Consider the following 27,557-nt stretch of genomic DNA (forward strand, 5'->3'; position numbering starts at 1 on the left):
TGAAAAATGCTGAAAGGGCAAAAAAGAGCTACAACAATGGATTTGAGGGCTGTACAAAATGCCTTACGGTCAGAGACTTAAAGAGCTCAATCTTTTTAACTTATTAAAAAGACAGAGGTGACTTGATTACAACATCAATCACAGGGGGAGGGATAGCTCAGTGGTTTGAGCATTAGCCTGCTAAATCCAGGGTTGTGAGTTCAATCCTTGAGGGGGCCACTTAGGGATCTGGGGCAAAATCAGTACTTGGTCCTGCTAGTGAAGGCAGGCGGCTGGACTTGATGACTTTTCAAGGTCCCTTCCAGTTCTAGATGGGATATCTCCATTAATTTACTTTATTTATAGAAGTACTTCATGAGGAAAAAAATACAGGTAGTAAATGGTATTTTAATCCAGTGGTGAAAGGCATAAAAGAACCCAATTAATTCAAATTAGAAACCAGGTGCACATTTTTAGCAGAGTAATTAACTATTGGAACAGATGGATTCTTCATCTCTTGGTCTCTTCTTATCAAGACTGGAAGCCTTTCTGGAAGGTATGTTTTGGTCAAACAAGTTAATGGGCTCAATACATGGGCTAATGGTTGGCCTGTGCTAAAAGGAGGTCAGACTAGATGATCTAATAGTTCCTTCCGGCCTTAAAAATCTCTCTCTCTCTGTATGTGTATATTATATATATATATATATATATAGGGGGGGGCTAACTGAAAAGCAGAGGCTGAAGAAGGAAAAGAAACATGTGAAGTAATGTTGATGCCTGTTAGTATTGTCAATAAAGATGAATTCTTAAGGGTCATGGTAGCCCTGGCACTGATATCAAATGCTAAAATCGGAGAATAAATTTCATAGGCTTAGATTTTGCCACCCTCCTGAGGATTGCCTCATTGCTCAAGTAATCCCAGTTTCGATGGGACCGATTATTCAAGGGCTAGCGCGTGCTAGCAAGTATTATGTAGCCTCAGTAAAGATGGCAAAACATGGGCCACAGTACAGACAAAAGTTGTCAGAGGTGTCGTTGGGATAGTATTGGAGAATAAAACCCTTGTTTGTTCATAGGACAAAGAGATGGAGCAGCCTCCACTGCCAGGTGAATGCTTAGCCCCTTCCAAAAGGCACCAAGAGTTCCAGTAGCTTCCACTGTAGACACTGAATCTTGTTCAATAGCAACTGAACTAAGACCATTTCAGCTTACACTGGCCACAAAAACACCACCAGAGCCATACATTAACCGGTAACAAAGCAGCTGCTACAGAGCTCACTGAAATGAATAGAAAGCCTTTGGGTTATTAATAGGGGAGCCTATAAAATAAATGCACACATCAGAGTACACGGATTTCCTACAAACCAAGCATGCTTTCCTGAAAGAATGCAGTTGTTTTAAGTCAACTGGATTAAATGAATATAGATGCTCTTATGTGCAGCTAGTTATACAGCTATATGAAGAATGCACACACAGCTCACCAGAGACTAGCAGGCAGTTAAAGACCTGAGGGTGGCCTATGTCCCTCCTAGATGGATAGATAAATTCAACATAATCTTTGCCTTCCGATCTATGCACTATCCCACTTCGACAGGTTATTTGCTTCAATGTGCACAAGGTGGATGGAAAGATGACTTTTTATAGGACTATCCAAGTAGAGCAGCAGAATAGATTTATTTTTTAATTGAATGCACTGCTAGCAATGCGGCAACAATTCACCAAAGTAGCTTCAACTGCCCAGAATTTCCAGAGAAAAATCAACACAGCAGCTGCATGAGCTATCATTGTCAAGAGCACTAATGATTCTATCCGGTGCACACTTCTAGTAGAAAGGCAACTTATTAGCAAGGCTTTCTGTCCACTCTGTAATTTGAAGCTAAAAACCGGTCAATGAAAATAACTATGAGCACCGAATGATACTGCATATGGCTAGCGTGCTGGTTTTCTGGCTGGTATCCACATGTCAGTTTCATAAATCTGCCTAGAACATTAAGCCCAAAATGAGCGGGTGGTTTAAGGATGTTTGGTTTTGCTTGGGGGGAGGGTGCGAGGAAGAAGTCTGAGAATCTCCCTGCTCTGAAAGTCGAGTGGGATTGAGGAGCCCAGGAGGGGCAGAAGACATCATATTGATGACTAGTGTTGTGGGGCAGAGCTCAGAGCAATGAAGCCAAGAAAGGCATGAGAAAGGCTACCGTGAGTTTAGTCCTTGGTATCCTCTCCTGACAGGGGTGCTCTGTCAAGGGGGCCGAGGACAGGAAAGGCCGAAAACCTATAGAAGTGGAGTGAGCTGCTGTGGTGGGGCTTGTCAAAGGGGCAAGACCCAGGGGAGGTAGCCTGGAGGTTGGTGTTCCTCAAGGAGAGCAGGAAGCTGGGGAGAAGCTAGACTTTTTTGCAAAGACTTGAGCAAACGAGCTCCATACCTGAGGCTAGGTCTGCATTACGGGGGGCGGGGAGGGGGTCGACCTAAGATACGCAACTTCAGCTATGTGAATAGCGTAGCTGAAGTTGCATATTTTAGGTCGACTTACCTGGCTGTGAGGACAGCGGCGAGTCGACCGCTGCCGCGCCCCCGTCGACTCCGCTTCCGCCTCTTGCCGCGGTGGATTTCCGGAGTCGACGGCAGAGCCATCGGGGATCGATTTTATCACGTCTTCACTAGACGTGATAAGACGATCCCCAATAGATCGATTGCTACCCGCCGATCCGGCGGGTAGCGAAGACGTGCCCTGGGATGTCTGTTGGATGAAATTAACTAGGTCTTTTTAGCAATATTTATTCAATTCCCAATAGGAAAAAAAGAGACAAAAAACGTCCCTGTATGTCAGTGCGGCTCTAGATTTTCAGGTTTAATGGCATGCAGAGGTAACCATCAATAGTTTGTGCATGGCTTGAACAAAAATAATTTCTCAGGGATTTTGAAGAATGAAAACCAAAGCCTCTCATCTATTGTGTTTTTCATGTTCATCTGGCTAATGATCTCTTAATGTATGTATTTATCTCACAAACGTAATGATAAACAGGTGCGGAGTTCCCATTACATAAACCAGACACAGTAGAAGCAGCCCTACTGTACTTGGTAAGCGTGCAGGGATGATTGGAGAGATTTGCTGCATACATCTGTCGTGCTTTAATTAATGAACGACTGATTCAATTACTGATCTGCTTGCTAACCTGAAAATATAGCAGTGTAGAGAAAATTAGCAACTAGAACCAGCCTTTAAATACAATGGGGCATTTTTGCTGCTCTCACCAATATATAGTAAAATGTTCCTCTTGTCTGTAATATGCCTAGTAGTACTACACTGTAATAATAAAAAAAAAAAAAAGGAGGAAATGTGAGCACATTTCATATAACACATTTACGAAAGCTTTGTGCCTGGTGAGGCGAGATGGACTTCTGGTTAAAGAACTAAACTAGGTCTCACGAGATCTAGGATCAATTTCTTGTTCTGCTACAGACCTCCTATGTGACCTTGATACGGTGACCAGCTGTCCTGATTTTATAGTTTATTTTCTTATATAGGCTCCTATTACCCCTCTCACCCGTCCAGATATTTCACATTTGCTGTCTGGTCACCCTAGACCTTGAGGGGGTTCACAATCTCTTTGAGCCTCAGTTCCCCTCTGTAAAATGGGAGCCAAACTACTTCCTTGCCTTCTTCACCTGCCTTGTCTACTTACAGACTTTAAGGCCAGAAGGGACCATCATGATCATCTAGAGTGACCTTCTTCACATCACAGGCCACAGAACCTCACCCACCTGTGTAGGTGCTGACTTCCCCTCTTCCCAGTGGGTGCTCAACTCCTCACCGCCCCTGGCCCTGCCCCCTTCCCCAAAGTCCCTGCCCCTGCCCCGCCTCCTCCCCTGAGCACTGTTTAGGGCAGTGGTTTTCAAACCGTGGGTCACAACCCAGAAATGGGTCGCGGAATGGAAGGGACTGGGTCACGGCAGCTCTGGTCAGCACCGCCAACTGGGCCGTTAAAAGTCCCGTTGGCAGTGCTGTCCGGCTAAGGCAGGCTAGTCCCTACCTGTTCCAATACCTGGGGGACGGGGGAAGCCATGGGGCTCTACGAGCTGCCCCCGCCCCGAGCACTGGAAGCCTGCTTCTACATCCCCACTGCACCGCTGACTGAGAGCCGCCCAAGGTAAGCCGGCACCCTAACCCCGCGCCCCAATCCCCTGCCCCAGCTCTGACCCCCCCAAACCTGGGGCCCCCTCCTGCACCTCAAACCCCTCATCCCTCTAGCCCCACTCCAAAGCCTGCACCCCCAGCCCAGAGCCCTGACCCCATCCTGCACCACAACTCCCTGCAACAGCCCTGAGCCCCCCCAAGCCCCTCATCCCTGGTCCCAGCCCAGAGCCTGCACCCCCAGCCCAGAGCCCTGAACCCTTCCCGCACCCCAACGCCCTGATGCAGGCCAGAGCCCCCTCCCACACCCTGAATCCCTCACTACTGGCCCCACCCCACCCCACAGCCCTCACCCCCATACCCCAGCCCTGAGTCCCTCCCACACCCCAAGTCCCTCATCCCCAGATCAGTTGGGTCACGGGCATCAATTTTCTTTAACTGGGTCGCCGAAAAAAAAAAGTTTGAAAACCACTGGTTTAGGGTATTTGTTGCTCATGGTGTTAATGGACAAACATAAGATGAACTGTTTGTTAACATCTGGTATTTCTCCATCTGCCTGGCGGCTGTAGTGGGAAGCAGATACCTTTGATCTATCACCAGCCAGTATAAGATCAGAGCCCTCAGGTAGTTTGGATTGATCAGATGTCTGCATCAGATTTGCAGCATCCTCAAAGGAGGAAAAGGCAAAAAGAGAGGAAAACAAAGTTAATTTAAAAATAAGATGGTGTAGAACAGCAAATAAAAGTCAAACAACATTTCCTCACTACTGAGATCCAGATTGGTATGAAAGGGTCAATGGATGCGGATAAAGTAAGAGTGATCTCAATGTTTTTTCTATGTCTTGAACCAAGTCAGAATATTATTTATATACGAGTTTCAGAAAGTTGACTAAAACCTTTGTTAGGTCTTCTAATTTTCATGTATCTCAAAATTCTACAGACCCATATTTAATTGTGACATGTACAGGAGCACCGCCAGCTTTTCTGCCGCCCTAGGCGGTGGAAGGTCCTGCCCCAAAATACCGCCGCGGTCGCCGCCCCCCAAATTGTAGCGCACTAGGCAACCGCCTAGGTCGCCTAATGGGTTGCACCGGCCCTGGACGTGTATGAAGTCCTCACACTGATGAGATCAGTGTAATAAACCTTGTGAACAGGCCTCTGTATATGGTGCACCTTTGAATGTGGGCATCTGTAGCTTATAGGGCTAGCTTGCCTATATTATATCCACTGCTTTGCATGTTGGGAACCCCAAGGTGCACAGCTGCAACACTCACACTATAGGAACTCTTCTATATTTACAAATAGTTTATGAATACATTTAGCACAGTCACAAACACCCCCCAACTCAATAAGGTAGACAGAGATACTACAAAACGTACAGCTGCACATCTATATACTCACACAATCCCTTGCAAGAATTCCTAAGAGCTCACACTTCCATAGGCAATCACTGTTCTTGTATCCATTGTTGTTCAACCTTAGTATGAATATGTGTATACCCCAATACTTGCTGAAGGATATTGTAGCTGGTCAAGCTCCCCTTGCTGGACACTCACCATACTGCTGTATTAAGACCCACACACCTAGCTTGGGTGCTTTTTTAAGCTTCCCTGGGTCTCAGTAGACACCAGCCACCATCTCTGGCCTCTATGGCTCACTCTTCCTGGGCACATACTCTGTTTGGTATCCCTTTTCAGCAGCGGGATCCAGTGACCAAGGTACTCAAAAAACATTCAAGAGTGAGGAGATTTGAACTAGTGTCCTTTCAGAGTTCTAGGTTTCCTCTTCAGAACTTCACTCCTCCAGGTCAGCCTCGTCTTCCAAGTCATGGAGTCTCCTGACAGCCCTTGCAGCCAGCTTCCTTTAGCTTTGGCTAGTCCCACAGTCATTAACAGGTCTCCTCTTGCTCAGGATACCTGCCTCTTTGAGTCCCCCCTCCCCATCAACTTCTCAGGATATGTCTACATTACAAGTGCTGCAGCTATGCCACTGCAGAGCTGTAGTGTAAACATATCGTGAGAAGTTAAGGAGGGACTCAAATAGAAGGTGTTTTTCTGTTGCTATAGTAAATCCACCTCTCAGAGAGGCAGCAGCCAGGTCAACAGAACCTGTAGCTAGGTCGACCTAAGTTCTAGGTATAAACCAGACCATTGAAAGCCTTTGAGCATTTAAACCCCAGCTCTGACACCTCTTTCTTGTTGTTCCCTTCTGCGGATTTTCCATTCCTTAAAACCCTTGCTCTTTGCACACATGCTGGATAAAACTGGTTTCACCTAGGGTGCAGCCATCCCATTGTTCTGCTCAGGCAAGACTTATTTAGGTGTTGATGGTCTTCCATGACCATCCTATTCACAGACACACACTCAAGACCTCCTCCTTGTCACCTTAGTGCAAGGAGTATGCGGCAAGAATACAGTAAAGAAAATGATTAGTGTTTAAACAGAGTTCATAATCTCAAACAGAATTCATATGTTGTACATTGATTCCACAAATCATCACAGATGTCCTTTGCAAGCCTTGCCCAGCTTCTCACTATTCCCTGAAATCATTAGTAGATAAAGTTCTTTCTCCATGCTGGCATCCATAGGCTCTCATTTATTTATTACTTGTTATTGGCTTGTAGTCCTCAGCTTCAGCTGTGGCAATGAAATGCAAAACCTAAACAGAGCTTTTGCAATCTGGAGGCGTCATTGCATCCCCAAGTCACAGATGCTGATTGCAAATATTCCATGATGAGCTCATCTCAAGTTTCCTTAGAAATGTTTCATGAGATGCCAACTAGCCCAAAGCTATGGACAGATGCTACTCTCACTCACATAGGTGTAAATCATACGCATTACTCTTTGGAGTTACTCCAGATTTACACTCATGTCAGAGCAGAATTTAGCCTTAAATGCACTGTACCTTGCTGGGTCTGAGAAGATACTCTTAATGAATTGTGCTAGGAGTCAGAGGGAATGTAAGAATTGTGCCAAACAGCCATTAGTGCTTTCACAAAGCATTGCTAAAGAACAAAGTGGCATATAGGCTGAACCACTAACTGTACTGTGTTAAAGACTTCCCTAACTTAAGCAGTTTGGTCCATGTCCTCTCAAGCAGTAACCTCTATCTACTTAGACTGCCAGACAGGGTAGATAAGAGCTATAGATCCTCCTAGACGTTCATTAAACTGGTAGTCTAGAAAATGCCTGCATTTTAAAGGTTAACACAGATTTCTAAAAACAGATTGAGAAAGCTGAGTTCCCAATTAATATGCCAAAATTTTGGAAACACTCCAGGAAAGATGTAAAATGCTTTATGCATACAGTAGCTGAGAGACTATCCATGATAACAGCCAATATTCTGTCAAAGTTGATCTTGTAATCACTCAAATTGGGCTTCAATGCTTGAAAGACTATTGTGTGATTGACTCTGGCTACGTCTTCATTACCCGCCTGAATCGGCGGGTAGAAATCGATCTCTCAGGGATCGAATTATCTCGTCTCGTTAGGACGCGACAATCGATCCCCGAATCGATGCTTGTACTCCACCAGAGCAGGTAGGAGTAATCGCCGTCAACGGGGAAGCCGTGGAGGTCCATTTGCCGCCGTCCTCACAGCGGGGTAAGTCGGCATGGTTATGACAAATTCAGCAACGCTATTCGCGTAGCTGAATTTCTGTATCTTAAATCGACCTCCTCCCCCCCCAGTGAAGACGTAGCCTCATTCTACCAAGTCTCCATATATCAGAGGATGGTTCACCTCACACACACATGCATACTCAAACCAGACATGATGTTATAAATAAATAAGAGGCCAGGTCCTCAGAGAGGACCTGGTCCAGAAATACCAGACGAGGTGCAGAAGTGAAAACAAGAATTTTTCAATCATACAGAAAATACATCTAGCCGCAGGTTTATATGAAGATGATATGGGGGTAGTCACAGATCTATTAGTCCATTAGATGCAATGGTGCATTGCGGGGTGGGGGGAGGGAAGAGAGAGAGACATGAGGATTACCCATCCCGTTTTTAATCTAGCTACTAAACTAGAAATAGTATGACCCAGTGGACTGGAGCACTGAGCAGGGAGTTGAGAACTTGGTTCGTCTATTCTAGGTTCTGCAACTACCTGGTATATGGCCTTGGGAAAGTCATTTAAACTCTCAGTTTCTCACACTGTCATGGTTTTTATAGCAATCACAAACATTTCACTGCTCCCTTGTGCTCCCTCACTTGTTTCTCACATACTTAAGCCCTGATCCCATAAAGAGTTATACACATAGTTAACTTTACACATTGTCAATAGGCCCACTGAAGGCCATGAGGCTACTCACAATCTGTAAAGGTAAACTTGTGTATAAGTCTTTGCAGGATCGGGCCTTTACATGTAAGCTCTTTGGGGTAGGATCCATTTTTTCATTATGTGTGTGTATAATGACTAGCATAATGAGATCCTGATCCCTGACTAGGGCCTCAAAACATAATATATTGCAATTAGTGTTATTAGAGTTCCTGTGCATGAATAATAAGTCACAGAAATAACTGATAGAAATTAGACACAGCGCCTTCACTTGTAAGCTGATGTTGATGAAAGTCAAGGACTAGGAGTATTTATTAGAGTCAGATTTAATATGGGCAGCAGCTGGGCTAACTCCCCACACACATTTCATATCCTTTCCGTTTGAACTCTTGCAACTTTGATGGGCACTTTTCAAACTCATTGCAATGTCACTGCCCGCGTCACTACTGCCATGGATACATCTGACATGTTTTCTAAACTACTGCGGATGGAATTTCCTCAGAGACCTTAAGAAATGCGGATACTGCATGGAAAAGTTATTTTTTGGGGGGGAAATGTTCTCTTTGAAACAATTCTGCTCATATAGCAGTTATCCTCTGCAAATAACATGCCTGGTTCTTTCTTTAATGAGAGTATTTGCATGAAAACCAGATCCTTGCATCCTACAAGTTCATCATCTCTTGCTGTTTCCCTCTTCCCCCCCTTCTGAAATCATAATCCTTTGGTTTGGGACATTACAATTTCTAGGTCACTAACTGTGATGTCACAAACAGCAGATTATGAATTCTGGCAGGAGACTAAGCAATGGGAGATCATTAACTCTTGAGACACAACGATCCTGTTTTATGAAACGTCACTTAGTAATAAAGAATGGGAAAGATAGAAAGCGTTGGTTACGGTAACTGGGTGTAGTTCCATTGAAGTAAACAAATAGAATACTCTGCGGTCCTGCCCCACGGTATATAAGCAACAGTTTCTCTCAGTTGTCCAGAGAACATGTGATACCAACAATGGGAGATTGGAGACATACAAAAGCACTTCATGCCATGTAGAGATGTTACCCCACATGTCCATGTGGGAAACGTTGGCTCTTATGCTATTGTAGAAAAAGAATTGCTAGGAGACACCTTTCTTTTGAAGCCACCCATATGGGTTCAAACTTGAATCACAAGAATAGGTGTAAGCATGAAAAACAAATCCATTGTCCTTCTCATGGTGCTTACATTAATGCTCTCTTCCCCCCCTCTTGATTATACACAGCGGATCTGTGAGTCTCTCTCATCCCTACAAGGAATGAGCAACCTGAAAGCTGTGCCTATACAATATGATCTGGATGGTATTTGATTCATGAAAGTTACTATGCACTTCAGAACATTATCCATTAGAACAGAAGAAAAATGGCTTAGTCATAAGCACTTTTCCATACTCCCCCTCATGCCAACTGCCTTCTGACTCATTTTGTGTATAACACATTTCCAAACAAAGGTTAAAGTCGCAGAAAACCAGCAGAATGCCAGCCTTTGACATATGTCTCTCCTTTGCGTTTGAACACCTTGTTTTCTCTTTGTCTAAGTACTTATCTGGCTGCCATTTCCAGATATCTGAGAGCCTCCCAAACACTTAAACACAAATAACAATAGCAATCAGACTTCGACAGTCCCTTTCAGGCCTCACATTAGAAGCTCTTTCTTCTCCCCCCCCACTCCCAGTTTAGTGGGTGTGGAGAACTCATTTGAGGGAAGCTAAGATGTAGGAATTAGTTTTGCATTGCTTTCTGAAAGATGTGAGGTACAGGGTCATTCTTATCTTTTGCAAGAGTGAGTTCCCCCCCACCCTTTCTCTCTCTTTTTTACACACACACACACACACACACACACACACACCCCTACCTGATTCCCATCCCTCATGATCACACACCTAAGCACAGGTTCAGCCTGGGATTTTCGCAGAGGGTTACTGAGCGGATTGCTGGCATACACCCCAAATTTAAGCAACGTATATTACATTTTAAACAAAAAAAAAAACACATACATCCAAAGGGGCTCACACAAGCCCCAGCAAGTCCCCTCTAGCTCCTTTGTGCTTGGTTTATTTTTAGTATGGTACCATGAGCTGCAGCTCACTTGTCTAATCAGAAATTAGACCATGTGTTCATTCATCTAATGTACAGTTCAGCTGACTCAAATGTTGCCTGCAGCATTAACTATATTTATTCACTTAATTTTTTTTTAATTACAGGTTTTAGAACATTATATTTAAGTACAAGAGCTCAGTGTTTTGTTGAAAATATGAAAAAAAATAGAGAAACTGTTTTAGAAGCAGAATTCTGCCAGTTATAATTGACAAGTTAAGAAGCTTGACGAAAATTGAGATACCCACACATGCCAAAGACCTAGAGCACGTGCTTAACAGCCATTGAAGGCAATGCCACCCATGTGTGTCTTTTCCCTTGGCTCGTATTAAAGTGGCAGCTATTTTACATTAGCGAGAAAGGTCCCTCAGCAACAGGAGAGCTCATGTACTCAGAGTTAAGTACTAATTCTAGTGTTTGGAGAATCAGGATCAGACAGCTCAGCACCTTGCAAGATGAAGGCTTAAAAGCAGTAAGTGAAGAATAACAGTTTTTCTACCTTCAATTCTCCTAATTGCCCAAATAGGAACCATCTAAAAAAAATGCTATGGGATCTTTGGTGTTCGGAACTGTTTGGGAGCTCAGTTTCACATCTCCTCTGAAAGCTCAATGACACCTAGTGAACTGACCTAGCCAAGAAAGCAGCTTCTTAAAAACAAATCTGATAAAATGGAGCTAGCTCTGAGGAGGAATTGTAAGGGACCTTTCTGTCTGGTCTAAAAATAGCCGCAATTTTAATATGCTCCCAGAGAAAGACGTTTATGGATGAGCATGACTAACCATCTCATCAGACACATTCCAGCTGTCACAGCAGCTCCAGTCCCTGTATCTCTAACCCCCTCCCCATTTCTATGGCGCCTACTGAGCGCCACTGAAAGAAGCGAATATATCCCACTGTTTTCTTCACAGCCAAAAAGTTTATGTAAAACATCATTAATAGAAAACAATGTGGAAATAAGATGCCTATTTTTAACAGTGAGGGTAATTAACCACTGGAATAGATTACCAGGGGACGTGGTAAATTCTTCATCATTTGAAGTCCAGTGAAGATTCGGTGTCTTTCTAAAAAAGATTCTCTACTTCAACCACAAGATGGTTGGGATAAAAACAGGAACAACAAGGTGAAATTCAAGGGTCTGAATTATACGGGAGATAAGACTAGAGCAGAGGTTCTCAAACTGTGGTCCATGAGCTCTATTCAGGTGGTCTGCGGATAGTGCCCTCTAAGGTGCGCACCTGGGTGGCCGCACACAAGAGAATATAGGACCACCCACCTAATTAGTGGAGCCACACAGGCGTAGCTCCACTAATTAGGTACCTGGACCCTGGAGAAGATGCACATGTAAAGTGAGGTGGTGGCCTTGGGGGAATAAGGGGTAGGTGGGAGGTGGCAGTGGGGTGAGAAGAGGGTGTGAGGGGAATTTGGGATGTGCAGGGCTGCGGCGGCCAGAGAAAGAGGCAATTTTCCCCAGCTCCAGGACTGTGGCTGCTGGGGAGAGAACCCCCCCCTTCTTCCCAGCCTAAGCTCTGTGGCTGCTGTGGCAAGGGAGAGATCCCCCTTCTTCCAAGCCCCAGGTCAGGGGCTGCCATGGAGGGCGAGAGAGGGCACATGCATCGCATTAGAAAGGAAAGACTACTGGTATTAAAATAGGAGTTGTGTGCTTTTATTTGTGGAACAAAAAATATTATGATTTTTTTATATAGCGCTTTTATCCAAAGCGCTTTACAATAGTTAGCTAACAGTGCAAACAACATTTGGAAAGGTCATTAAGTGGTCCACCGAGACCCTCAGCAATTTTCAAGTGGTCCATGGGGAAAAAAAGTTTGAGACCACTGGACTAGAGGATTGTAATACAGTAGTCTCTTCTGACTTTAAAATCTTTGAAAATAAGGAAGACATTTATTTTCAGTGTTACTGTCTTCACAACATACTAATATTTCATTAGCTTCTTTACTGAAAAGCCTTATTTTTGCTGGCTTTTGTTGGGGTTATATTTGTGTTTTGTTGGGAAGGGAGATGTGTTGATAAAATAATGTTGTTGCTCCAGTGCAAACTCCTAGTTTAGACACAATGCACCTGCATAAACTGGGGTTTACACCAGCGGGGCATCCCCTGGCTACACTTTGTGCACTGCATCAACAACTAGGACTTGCTCTTGTGCAGCTATCTGGATGGTGTATAAAATCCCAGCATGGACAAGGCCCAAGTTTCCTAAAATTCTTGACTACGACCTTAGGAAAATATGCTCCGTTGGTGTAACCTTTATGAGCTAATATTTTCAAAAGGAGTTTAAGAGTGTTGGCTCTACTTCCACAAGAGTTGGGGACTTAACTCCTTCAGTGGGAGCTGCACCTCCAGCTCCCTAGGGTCCTTTGAAAATCCCAGCTACTGACTGAAATCACAGGCATCAGGTAGCAATATTAATTCTAAGTGTGGGGAGGAAAGTAATGAATAGATGTGATTAAAAATTACTAGATGTAACTAATCTTTCATAGATGTAACTGCTAATGGACTGAATTCTATTCTAGCATAGTTCATTTTGTGGCTCTTTTTCTAACTGCTTAACAGACCAGGATAATAGAATTGCAGTGGAAATGTGACTAAAGGAGCCTTGCACCTTGGCCTCAACGCAACAGAGAAGAAATGTGGGATACTGATGTGGTTCATAAAATGTAGGGCAAATGACCAAAATAGAAGATGTAGCAGAAATTAGTAGAGTGGAAAACTCCAAATGATGTGCTAATAATCCCTTCCATTAACACAGAGTGTCTGGGACACATTTTGTAATTCAATACAATTGTTAGCACATTATGCTGATGGGGTAAGACACTGAAAGGTCATTCCGAAAGAAAAGCCAATTCCATGCCAAAGTTTGTTAAAATTCCATCAAGTTCAAAGTCCTCCTCCCCAACTTTCTCTTTATTGATTTTTAGCACAATGGTGTCAAGATTACAGGTTGTACAGTACATGAAAATCAGCTTTCACAATGGGCTGCAGTATCACACCTTGCACACTACAGCCTATTCTCTAGAAATAACATAAAGGACACAAATGAAGGCACTTATGGTCTGATTTTCAAAGGGAGCGAGCAACCCCAGCTCCCGTTGATTTCAGTGGGAGCTTCAGTTGCTCAGCCCTCTTGGAAATCAGCCCATTACTGAATAGAACATCATAAAAAGACACTAAATTGCAGCATATATAAATGTATTATTCTCTCCGTGTGACTGCCATTTGATGGGGAAGAGAGAATGGGTAGTGGCTAATTTGCAATGGCCAGCTAATGATCATTGCTAACCAAACAGGATTTCTACATAATAAGTAGAATAGAAAGGATGGGGCTGGGGGGGGGGCAAATTCTGGTCTCATCTTCATATAAATTCATAACAATTCCATTGATTATTCACTTCTGGTCTCTCACTATCAGGATCCCACCAGTCAAGTTTCGTATCAGCATAGGGTAGCTTATTCCATGCATACAAAAGGATTGGGGGATTCATTTCCCATAGATATACCTAATAAAACAAGCTCACAGCTTTTATAAAGGGCAACATTAAAGAATGGGATCCACCACACCAGGTCAGTGTGTGCCAATGGAGTGGGAATGTACATCAAAGATGGGCTACTTGGGGATTATAGAACACTTGTGGGCTCTTGCTCTAAACTGATCCTTGGGACCAGATTAGTAACCTGAGGTTCTACACCAGGGGCAGCAAAATCCATCCAGAAGATCTGGCTCAACATTTTCTAAGAGTTACCCCATTAGTATCTGAGATATCACAGTCCCCCCTATACTTGGATTAGGGAATAACTGTGGTGGTATCAGACATGTTGGCAGATGCAGACTTTTGAATGGCAAAAAGCGTACATGGAAATGATGCTAAACCCCAAAGCATACACAATTGGTGCTCCTGGCAATTGTAAGTAATGTTATAAGATAAACCTGAAGTTTAGACGGTGTGGTGTATTTTAATTCTGGGTTTGAGTGATTCGGATTTACTCGAGGTCTGAGAGCTATTCCTGGGGACCCGATTTATAGAGCAAGAAAGTCAAAACATTTGTTATTCAGTTTAGTAAAATGGAACAGCAGCATTCTTGCCTGACAGGCATAAGATTTCAAAATATGTCAAACAGGTGGCTGCGTAGTTGCTGGGTGTTGGAGAGAGGGCATGCAAACAAGCGAGAGAGGATTGCTTAGTTATCCTGTTCCCACAATGACGGTGAGCAATTTGAGGGCCAGAAGGGAGGGACTGTGAAAAAGAGGATAGAATTTGTTAAGAGGATTTATCCCTTTCATCTCTGTAAGAACTACAGAATCCAAGAGATAAAAAGCACAAAGCTCAAAAAAAAAAAAAAAAAAAAACCACAACAGCCCAAAACGTGTACACACATGGCTCTGGATCATCTGTTCAGACAGAATGGAAACAAGTCTTAATTAACTCTTGATGCAGTATCAGGATAATGATAAATGATGCCATGAAAGCAGAGAAATGTTTTCCATCTCCCGCATTTGACTTCTGCTGGGGAAGATGGTTCACCCTTTGGATTTTCATGTACACATCCATCATTGCAAGATTTGTACAACTACCTTCTTACACAGAAAATTATCTCTTAATAAGAGCCTGGTGCTGAGTCTGGGGTAATCCTATTTGCTTTTCATACAACACACACGAGACTCTTAAGAATTTGTTCTTAATTCAGGCTTTCTGCTTGCCATTTATTTCTGTCATATACACTGTTTATATTAATCAGTCATTACTAGCTGTCTTTACCACTGGAAGCATCAGACAGCTAAAAATACCTCATCTACAGCAGAAGATGGATGTGTCCTTTCAAATAATAAAAGTTATGGGCCAAATTCTCTGCTGGCATAATTCCACTGAAGCCAATGGAGTTGCACCAGCATTTGACCTACGTGCCTGAATTCTCAGTTATACCACAGGTATAAATGAGTAACAAGGGCATAAGTTATGTTTAAGCCCATTTTAATATCCCTTTACATACACAGCTAGACCAGTATAAAGGGCCTTCACATATCTGACAGTTCAGGCCGATAGATCCATATGTAAATGTATCTAAAATGACTGTAGCCTCAGAGACACTGTTACTTACACGTACCCAAGCAGTATCTTTTTTGTGATGCAGGCACTCACTGTAGTGAGATATTATCACAGGAGAAAAAACGGTGGAACCCTCTGCCAAAACCCCAATGGAAAATTAAGCTGGTAGGTGGAGGAGCTGAGCATACGGTCTGCCACTTTGAATGGTATATTAGACACGCTGGGCCAGATGGTAAACTTGGTTGCCTCAGTATAAATCCAAAGCAACTGTACTGAAACCAATGGTGTTACTCTGGTTTTACACCGGTTTTACACCAGTGCAACCAAGATTACCATTTGGCCTATTTCAGTCACGTTCAAAGGGGCCAGGTACCTGGAGTTTTGTCCCCAAAGAGGTGTAGCATAGATCTCATGTTTTCCCATTTTAGATACATACCAAGAAAGTCTTGGAATAACATCCAGTATGTGAACTTAACTAAGGAGAATACAGATATATTTCATTGGTCTCTTTGAAGCAGCACACTGGCCAATTTCCTTTCTGCTTGCAAATTCTCATTTGGTCTTCTCTTTGCAGCAAAGCAGAGAGATAGCACATGTATATTTCACATTTAATTTCTATCCATTTTTAATAAAGAAAATCTGAAGAACTGTTTTGTTCAAAGAGCTGTCTTCCAAGGGATATAAGGAATGGGGTGTCTGCACTAACAGTTTCTATCAAACAAGATTTTGATTGACTTCAGGGACAATAATGCAGCATATGAAGAAATTCCATTAAATCAATAGAAGTCAGGAGCCTATACTCCTTTGAGGATCTGGACCATGGCGCCTCCAATTTATATTATGCATATATGAACTGCATGTGTAATTTCTATTATCAAAAATCATAGGTCTGAGCCTCAGCTAGTGTAAAATCTGTATACCCCCAGGAGGTTGATAGAACTCTACTAATTTACACTGTCTGAGCTTCTGGCCCATTATACGTATGGGGCCATAAGTTTATATGGCCTTTTACAAACATGGAGTAAGATATGTTCCCTGTCCCAAAGGGTATGTCTACACTGCATTGTAAACCTGGGCTCAGACGCGCTCCACTCTCACAAACACACACACACACCTGTGTCTTATTAGGGTCAAGCCATGTAATTTTGCAGTGTGGATGCTGCTCAAGCTGAAAACCCAAAATCAGTCTTTGCATCTCTCTTTAATAAATTTCATCTTGTTGATTTCAGACCAATTCTCCAATTTGTCAAGATAATTTTGAATTCTAATCCTGTTCTCCCAGGTGCTTGCAACCTCTCCTAGCTTGGTATCAGCTGTACATTTTATATGCATGCTCTCCACTCCATACCCAAGTCATTAATGACATTCCTGACTAGTACTGGATTCAGAACTGCTCCCTGCAGGCCCTCTCTCTCTCTCTGTTCTCCCCGTTGACAGTGAACCATTGATAGCTACTCTTTGAGTACAATCTTTCAAGCGGTTGTGCACAGTAATTTCCTCTAAACTATATTTTCCTAGTTTGCTTATAAAAATGCCATGTGAGACTACGTCAAAAGCCTTGCTAAAAATCAAGGTATATCATGTTTACAACATTCCCCCACCCACTACACCAGTAACCATGTCAAAGAAGAAAAATTAGGCTAGATTGGCATGATTTGTTTTTGACAAATCCATGCTGGCTATTAATTATAACCTTATCTTCTAGGTGCCGACAAATTGATTTTTAAATAATCTGTTCCAGTACCTTTCCAGGTATTGAAGTTAGGCTGACTGGTTTATAATTCTTTGGGTCCTCTTTGTTCCCCATTTTAAAGACAGGTTCTATGTTTGCCCTTCATCAGTCCTGCGGGATCTCAGCTGTCTCCTGTGACGTCTCAAAGATAACTGCTACCAGTTCCAAGATTGGTTCAGTTAGTTCTTAAAATACCAGGGAAGAATTTCATTGAGGTTTGCCAACTTCTGAATATATTTAACTTATCTAAATATTCTTTAGCCTGTTCTTTCCCTGTATTGGCTTGATTTCTAGCCCCTCGTTAATATTAATTGTGTTACGGATCTAGCCACAATTTACCTTTTTAGCGAAGGCTGAAGAAAAAAATAGACATGAAACACCTCAGCTTTGTTGATGTCATCCATTATTAGCTCTTTCCCCCATGAGTAGAGGACCTACACTTTCCTTTGTCTTTCTCTTACCTACACTTTCCTTTGTCTTTCTCTAACCCTTATGTACTTATAGAACCTCTTCTTATTGCCTTTTATGTCCCTTGCTAGGTGTAACTCATTTTGTGCCTTAGCTTTTCTGATTTTGTCCTTATATATTTGTGCTATTCTTTCATGCTTGTTGTGACAGGTTGAATCACAGAAACCCACTGAGAGCTGCCACCCGATGTGCCAAGACTACTTCTGCCCCCTGCTTTCCTTGCCAGCTTGGGACCCCAGCACCCTGTCTTGCTGAGCCAGACACACCCATCTGCTCCAACAAAAACCCAGGGTCTGAATTACTTGCCCCAAAGCTGCAGGTTTACCTGAAAGCAGCTCACAGAAGTGTGCTTGTCTTTAGCACTCAGATGCCCAACTCCCAATGGGATCTAAACCCAAATAAATCTGTTTTACCCTGTATAAAGCTTATGCAGGGTAAACTCAAATTGTTTGTCCTCTATAACATTGATAGAGAGATATGCACAGTTGTTTGCTCCCCAAGTATTAATACATACTCTGAGTTAATTAATAAGTTAAAAGTGATTTTATTAAATACAGAAAGTAGGATTTAAATGGTTCCAAGTAGTAACAGACAGAACGAAGTAAGTCACCAAGCAAAATAATAAAATGCGCAAATCTATGTCTAATCAAACTAAATACAGATAAGATCCTCACCAGTTCCAGAATGCTCCCTTTTACAGGCTAATATCCTTTTAGCCTGGGTCCAGCAATCACTCACACCCCTTTGTTCCAGTTTCTTCCAAGTATTCTGGGGGGTGGAGAGGCTCCCTCTTTAGCCAGCTGAAAACAAAATGGAGGGGTCTCCCACGGATTTAAATAGACTTTCTTTTGTGGGTGGAGACCCCCCTCCTCACTCCTATGCAAAGTCCAGCTCCAAGATGGAGTTCTGGAGTCACCTGGGCAAGTCACATGTCCATGCATGACTCACAATCTTTACAGGCAGAAGCCATTGTCCACATGGTATCTTGTATGTCTTCAGGAAGACTTCTTATGTGGATTGGAGCATTCCAAGATGCACTGTTCCCCATGTGCTTCCTGATCGGGTACTAAACCTTGTCAATTCCTTCCTAAAGAAGCTGACCAAATGCCTCACAAAGCTGACTTAGAAATCAAGTACAAAATGATATATGTGTACAAATAGGATGAATAGATATAGTAGACCATAACCTTTACAGAGATATGTCACATGACACAGGCAGCACAAAACATATTCCAGTTATGTCATATTCCCATAAAGCCTTATGAGAGGTACCGTCACACTTGTCTTTAGGCATTTGTGCATTTTCCACTTTTTGCAAATCTCTAAAGAGGTCTTGATGGAGCCATTAGCATCTTGCTGTTCTTCTTATCTTTCCTTCATATCAGAATAGTTTGCTGTTGCACATTTAACACTGTCTCTGAGAAACTGCCAGCTCTCCTGCACTCTTTTTTTCCTTCAGATTTTTGTCCCACGGGACATTACCTACCCATTCTATGAGTTTGTTAAAGTCTGCTTTTTTGATGTCCATTCTCCTTATTTTGCCACTCTCCTTCCTTCCCTTAAAGTTGTGAAATCTATCCTTTCATCATCACTTTCACCCAAATTGCCTTCTTCCTTCAGATTCATCACTAATTCGTTCTTGTTAATCAGGATCAATTCTAAAATGGCTGCTGCCTGGTTACTTCCTCCACTTTCTGAAACAAAAAGTTGTCTCTAATACATTCCAAGAAGTTATTGACCTTTTTGTTTTGCCATATTACTCTTTCAACAGATGCCTGGGTAATGGAAGTCCCCCATTGCTACCAAGTTTTGTGTTTTGGATACGTCTAGAAATAACTTATCCATCTCCTCCTCCTGATTTGGTCTCTAGTAGACCCCTACCATGACATCATCCTGTTTTTTCTCCTTTTATCTTCACCTGAGACTTAACTTGTCTGCCTCTCACCTCCTTGAGGTGAGAGGCAGAGAATATATTTTTATTTTCATGGTGTATAATGCAACACCTCCTCTCTTTCTTCCTTGCCTGTCTTTCCTGAACAAGTTCTACCATTCTATACCAATACTGCAGTCATGAGATTTATCCCAACAAGTCTTTGTGATGCCAATTCAGTCATAATTTAGTTTATATACTAATACGTCCAGTGATTCCTCTTTATTCCTCATACTCTTTGCATTTGTTTATAGACATCTAAGATGTTGAGCAAATTCCTCCATTTTTATTTCTTCTTGTTCCTGCAACCCTATTGTAATTTTTCTTTTTGCCCCAACATCTAGCCCTCTGTTAAGGTCACTTTTTTAAACTACCTATTGGCTTTTGTCACATGCCCCTTTTGAACATAGATTAAAGCTGTCCTCACTAGATTGGTAAATCAGTACATGAAAATATTCTTCTCCTTCTTGGTCTGGTGGACCCCATCTCTTCCCAACAGTCCTCCTTCCTGGAGCAGCATCCCATGGCTGAAAAAGCCAAAGGCCTCCTCTTTAATACCATCTGCATAGCAATACTTTTCATAGTGTTCTAGCACTGCTAAACTACTACTTTATTATTACTCATGATACCTTTTTCTAACTGGTCTCTCTCATTCTTTCTTAAGTCCCCTGCGTAGGACGTTGTGCCACCAATTGACATGGCTTCCGATCACAATGAGGGCCTTTGGAGAATTCCTAACATGATAAGCACAAGCATTTCATTTTGGAAGTTGTTTAACGTAGTTAACAAGCAAATGGGTTTGGGAATGGAATGTATTAGAATAAACAAAGTGAATATACTCAGACCCTGTTCAGTTCAAGATTCTGTCAATCTAGTTATGTACACAAATCTAGAAAAATAATAAGGTAAACTGTACAAGGTAATACCCAGTAGGTGGTAATAATGACTGCTATTTGGGTAAGAAACTGTTGAGAACATCCTGGGAAGAGAAAGGCATGTAGTTTTATTTCTTGCCAACAACCCACACTTCAGTAATTTGTGCATTTAGCCACTCTAACGAGAAAACGTTTGAAAAAACAATGTTTAAATATGTTAGGTTTAATTAAATCAAATATTTAATAGCCCTGTAATTAATCTTCTAACTGTTAATGAGTTGAATGATGGCTCTCCTGCAGTTTGATTTATAACGTCGATCTGACTTTGGAAGTAAGCTATCCAGCACTTTATTCTACATTTATGCATTTTACATATGCTTTCAAATTTAAGCCAATACTTTGCACCATATGGGCCAAATTTAAACATGATGTAAATGGATGCAACTCCAGTAACTTTACCCTGGAGCCTACAGTGGCATATGCCAATAATAATACTTAGAATGTATGGTCTATAATGCTTTTCATTTATAAAGCAATGTTCAACAATTAAGGACTGGATTCTGGCAGCCTTCCTTAAACTGAACTGGATTGGAATATGGTAATCCAGCTCAAGTAAGGGGCTCCAAGAGCAAACATTAATAAAATACTAACAACAATAATCCATGATTTTAGCTGGTGTCCTTGAAGAATTTATGGATTGTTTGGCATGTGACATCAGAGATAGTTATTTCTCTTTTCTTTGTGTCTTCTCTCTCGTGTATTCATTTTATCCTCCCATTTTTTCCTCTTCTTCCCTCCCACTCACCATTCCCCAGACGATGGGACTGTGATATCACAGTAAGCCACCCTTATTGTGAGCAGCAGGACCGCGAAATGAGAGCATGTGATATAATGGTCAAAGAATTTTTAAGGAAGACAAAAAGATCAACAAACATCATTAAAGACAGACATGGCACTACTACACACACACACACACACACACACACACACACACAGTGTGTGCATATGTGTGTTTACCCTTGTCCACAATGTTGTAACAGGAAAATGGCTACCCTGCATTCTGTGCTCTTCTTTGTGACTCATATGTTTCCTTCTCCATTGCTAACATTATCCCAGTTAACAACAACAAGTAGTGCTGTATGCTGATAAGCCCCAGGGGAAGAAATGTCTGTTGACTTTTTGAATTAACAACTTTCAATCCTACTTAAAAGAAGCCATTTTGACAAGCTGATGTAGAAGATTATACGTAACATAGAAGTATACGCGCATTGTATAGCACTATAGTGCCTGATAAATAGTTTCCTAAATAGGGTACCAATAATATAAAAGAATGCCAGATCCTCAGCTGGTGTAAATTGTTATAGGTCCATTGAAGTCCACAAGGCTTTGCCAGTTTACACCAGCGGAGGCACTAGCCCCTTGTTTCAATAATCCAATACATTAATATCTCAAACATGATAGATGTTACGTCCCAATATATACCATTACTATTTGTATTACCATAGCACTTAAGGCAACACTGTTGGAGCAGGGCCCCATTGTGCTAGGGGCTGTACAAACAGAACAAAAAGACAGTCCCTGCTCCAAAGAGCTTGCAATCTAAGTAATATTTTCAATTTTTCCAAGAAGCTCACTTTCACTGGTGACCTAAGAATACACCATGTACATAGAAATCTACTGTGCCACCTAGTTTTTTTCCCTCCTGTGTTATATAAAGTACCAATTGAGTTAAAGTAATAAAGAACAAGACCTACAATTCTGAGCTTTCTGGGAGAATTCAAGTCTGACACATTGAGAACAAAAGCCTCAGGCTTATTTCCAAAGTGCAAGGCAATCTACTGTGTACAGTGCTAGTTCCTAATATATTTTTCAAAATTCCAGTGATAACAGACTCTTTTTGCTGCAGTCAGCTATTAACATATGAAGATCGCTCAGGTACTTAAGTAATTTTTCTAGATGCTGTGCTGAAGACTTCAGAACACCCGCAATTTGTTATATGGTATGTCAGCCTCGTTCTACAAGAGCAGAATCAATCAGTCTGCTGTTAATAATGCACAACATTCCTCTTCCAGCCCAACGTGCTGCTTGTACATCTTTGCATTATGTCTTTATGTGCGGATTTTCCCTGTTAATTACACACCATGCTGGATGGTTAGTGTACTAAAAAGTCTACTGCTCCTGATGGATCATGGATTCTAAGTTTCAAAAGGATTCTTATCTTAAATAAAAGGAGAATAATTAGGCCCAGATTATGCCACCCTTACAGTATGCATGAGTGTATTACAGTTCAACACTCCTCAAATAACCCCATTGAAATCAATGGTGCTTATAGAATTAGGTACTATTTCATATGTGTAAGTATGGTAGAATCTGGCCCCTAGTCATTGATGACTGACCCACCAAAAATTCAAATAGGATTCAAAATATGACCCAAAATTGGGGTACTGATACAAACCTCTCCTCCACTTTCCATATTTTTCACTCCCTCTAATTCCAACTCCTTCCCCCCGTCACCTAATGGGCCCTGATCATCCAGTCTCCACCGCATCACACCAAAGGAAGTGCTTATGCCCATATCCAATCTCTAATCTTTCACCAGGGTCCCCAACCTTTTGTGATTATCCATCAGGTCTGGCATATTCTTGCTGCTCTTTGTCCAGCGGCTCTAGTCACGTTTTATGTTCTCTGGTACGATGGCAGTTCAAAGTTGCTCCAGAATGAGTCCCCCGTCCCCCTTTATGATAATGGGCAATCATAGAAACATAGGACTGGGAGGAACCTCATAAATCTAATCCAGTTCTCTGCACTGAGGCAGGACTAAGTGTTATCCAGACCATCCCTGACAGGTTTGTCTAACCTGTTTTTTAAATCTCCATTGACAGATTCCACAACCTCCCTAGGTAATTTGTTCCAGTGTTTACTACCCAGTTAGGAAATGTTTTTTTAATATCTAGCCTGACTCTCCCATGCTGCAATTTAAGACCATTACTTCTTGACCTGTTCTCAGTGGATAAGAAGAATAATTTATCACCCTCCTCTTTAAAGAACCTTTTCCATCCTTGAAGGCTGTTATGTCCCCCTTCAGTCTTCTCTTCTCCAGACTAAACACACACAGTCTTTTTTCAATCTTTCCTTATGTCTTCTAAACCTTTAATAATTTTTGTTGCTCTCCTCTGGACTTTCTCCAATATGTCCACATCTTTACAGAAGTGTGGTGCCTAGAACTGGCCACAGTACTCAACTCCACTTAGTGCTGAGTAGAGTAGAGGTATTTCTTCTCATGTCTTGCTTACAACACTCCTACTAATACATCCCAGAATGATGTCTGCTATTTTTGCAACAGTTTTACATTGTTGATTCATATTTAGTTTGTGATCCGCTATTACCCCCAGATCCTTTTCGGCAGTACTCCTTCCTAATCTCTAGGGCTCACAAGATATTGAAGACAACAATGAGTCTATCAGTGGTTGACAGACCCCCTGAAGTTCCACCATGAATTAATTTTGCACTATAACAACAAAAGATAAGAGACTTATTGGAAGTAAAACATACCTTGGATGTAGCAGTAAAAGATGCAGGACAGAACCAGTCTCAACCTTCTAAGAACTTTGTGTTTGTTCCATCTCATTTTCTTAACCTGTTCACCTATTCATAATTAAGAGTGAACTAGTTTCCTATCTTTTTGTTCGCTTGTTGTACCATGAAGAACTGTGAAATCATTTAGCAGGGACTGGCTGTTCTGTGTTTGTACAGCACCTAGCACACGGGGGTCCTGGTCCATGACAGGGGCTCTTAGGTGCTACAATGATAAAATAATAAAGGACATTGGGCAGAATTTTGAGCAAATTTGGTCTGGATTATGGTCTCATGCGGAAAAAAACCACCTCAATTTTTCATGGTTCACATGATACCTCCAACAACCAACAATGTTGAGTTTCATTGAGTACTCCCCATTACATTAAGGTTTTCCTTTACCTTTCTTGGTTTTCTCATAATTTTCACTGGCCCAGTAGTTATAACTCTGTTAGCTTTCATGATAGTTTCAAGTCTGGAAGCCTTATAATCAGCATAATCAACAATAAACCATGCAATTAATTGACTTGTACACAAATGTATTAACATTGTTGTAAAACAGCAAAACTTAACAATAAGATATACTTCATCATGTATTATTTATCCCCACACCACTAGCTCATTACATTAGGAATGCATAAAGTAGTTACTGCTCAGTAACTAAGTCAAATTAATACACAATTAAAATACAAAATGAGACTGAGTAATTCCATTTAATCTCCCCGTTTACAGACCTGAATGTTAAAGGGGGAGGTGATTTCCAATCTGCCTGGGAGGCATGATCACCAAATCTCCTCCCACAACACTGAATTGTCATTCTTAGGCAGTCATGAATCCATGATGCCACATGCATGGGAAAGCAAACTCTTGTAGCTCCGAATGGTTACCACATTGACCTTGACCTCTCTGACCCAATGAACAACATGACCTGTCCAGAAGTAAAAGTAGTAGTAAGAGTCAGTTCACCTGTGTAGGCTTAGTTTCAAGCATTTTTTATAATTTAAAGTGAATGTAGATGCCATAAAAGATGCAAGGAAGTCTCTCTTTTAGGCCCTGATTCAAAACCAATGGAAAGACTTATTGACTTCAGTAGGCTTTGGATCTGGCCCTTTATCTCCTGTACAAGTATAGAGCGCAGCAATGCCCCTGCACTAGCCTTCCAACATACATACGCACATGTAAGAAGTTGTACACTTTTCATGACTATATTGTTACACTGCATACCATGTCATCTATAAAGGTTTCCACAGATGGCATTCTCCACTCCATCTGCCAAGAAGGTACATGAGTGCCCCTCAAATCTGGAGCAGTTCTAATCTGAAACAAGTTTTCTTTACTGTCTGTCTTTCTTTTCAATATATGTGGCAAATGTTCAGGTACTTCGCTGATATTGTACTTCCACTCCTAATCCACTCCTAACCTAATTCCAAGTGAGGTTGTTTTTTTTTTTTTAAATGTTTGTTTGCTACATTTCTCATTGGCACAAAGGGAAAGCTAAAGCAAAGAGATGGGTGTAGGCCTTGCTGGAGACCTTGGCTTAACTAACAGTGTGAGTCAAAGCTGTAAACCAGAGTAGGCCTGGCCTTGGCAAACTAGCAACACACCAGGTATTGGCTAACACCAAGTAAGCACATTCTTGACCTAAAAGAATGGTACAGAAACACCCAGAATACCCAAGTCACTGCATCAACACATTCCTAGGAAACAGTACAAAAAAAAAACACACAACCCCCTCGTAAAATAAAGAAAAAAAGTGTTTGGTTCAAACTAGCAAGTATAAAGTACAAACAACAAAAACTATATAAAATGTAATATGTAATTTATTTATATTAATGTAAAAAAATAATGAAAAAAATAAATAAAAGGGGTAGCTTTGTGCCAGCCTAGGGAAAACAATTCTAGTGTCCAAATTAAGCTAATATATTGTCACAGGCATACATGTGTCAGCATACCTGTAGTTCCTTCAGGTGCTAGTACCATGCTTTGTCAACAATGAACCTGGCCGAGGGGCAATGGGTCCTTAATTCTGCCCTGAATAACAACGCTTTTCCCAGATTCAGCAAAGCACTTACTTAAGCAACGTGCTTATATTTAAGCACGTTGCTTAAGTAAGTCCCGCTGACTTCAATGAGACATTAAAAAATTAAAACGGTCCCTTCTGGTCTTGAAATCTGTGACTATGAAGTGCTTTGTTGAATAGGGATGGGTTGAAGCCCGTGCTTTGTTGAAACAGGGACTTAAAAGACATGGCATAAACAAAGCACAAGAGAAGAGGGATACAATCAAATATATACCGTCTTTACAGAAATTAGCTTTTAAAAATCACTATAATTAGAAAATCATAGAATCATAGAACTGGAAGGGACCTCGAGAGGTCATCCAGTCCAGTCCCCTGCACTCAAGGCAGGGCTAAGTATTATCTAGTCCATCCCTGGTCTAGATGTGTTCACTGCCCAGATGCACCCCTAGCCATATCAATCAGTGGGGCTCTTATAGGTGGAGCAGCAAATGTAGGCTTTGAAGAGGCATTTGAAGGATGTTCCATGGGAAAGGGGCAATATGAAAGAAGGCCCAGAGTTGTGTATGTGAGACACTGACACAAATGCAGATGAGGCTGATATTTTTGGCCAACCAGAGCAGAAGCCGTGATATGAATGCACTTGGGTGTATAGTCACCATCAGTCAAAGGGTTGCAGTATTCTCTGTTGCTGGAAATCTCACTATCAATGCTGTTTTCTATTTTTGTGAATGGACCTACAGAAGCATTTCACTACCTAATTCAGGAAATCCCTCCATGTCTTCTACACTTACACACAGATGTCAAATGTGAGGACTTCAGGCAAATCAGACACCAGATTTGGATATCAGTTGAAAACGTACAACAGCCTTTAAGACTGTTCAGGCATCTTTTAATGAAAAGACACTGAAAAAGGGAGAGAGCTAGGATTATGAGAATACAGAATGATTCAAGGCTCCTTGCAGATGGTTGTTTTGATATTATGGCAAGGGCATGATGTGCTTGTTCACAAGTGGGAAATATTACCAGTTAGCTCAGGCAATTTTCACTGGCTTTGCAATGACATGTCAACATTGTGTGCAGCTGCGATTTTGCAAAGAAGCACTTTTTGAATGGTTGGGTTTGTTTCAGGCCGTAATGATCTGAGATACAACGAGAAACAAATATATGCACACAAACAAGAGGATGGATGTCCAGTGATTAGGACCCTAGCCAAGGACTTGGGAGACCTGGGCTCAAGTCTCTGCTCTGCCACAGCTGGCCTGTGTGACCTTGGGCAAGTCACTTAGCCTCTCTCTGCTTCAGCTACCCATCTGTAAAATGGGGATAATAGTACTTTCCTACCTCACATGTGTTGAGGATAAATACATTACAAATTGTGACTT

Source organism: Chrysemys picta, chromosome 19 (genome assembly GCF_011386835.1).
Source record: "Chrysemys picta bellii isolate R12L10 chromosome 19, ASM1138683v2, whole genome shotgun sequence".
In the NCBI taxonomy this organism is placed as follows: Eukaryota; Metazoa; Chordata; order Testudines; family Emydidae; genus Chrysemys; species Chrysemys picta.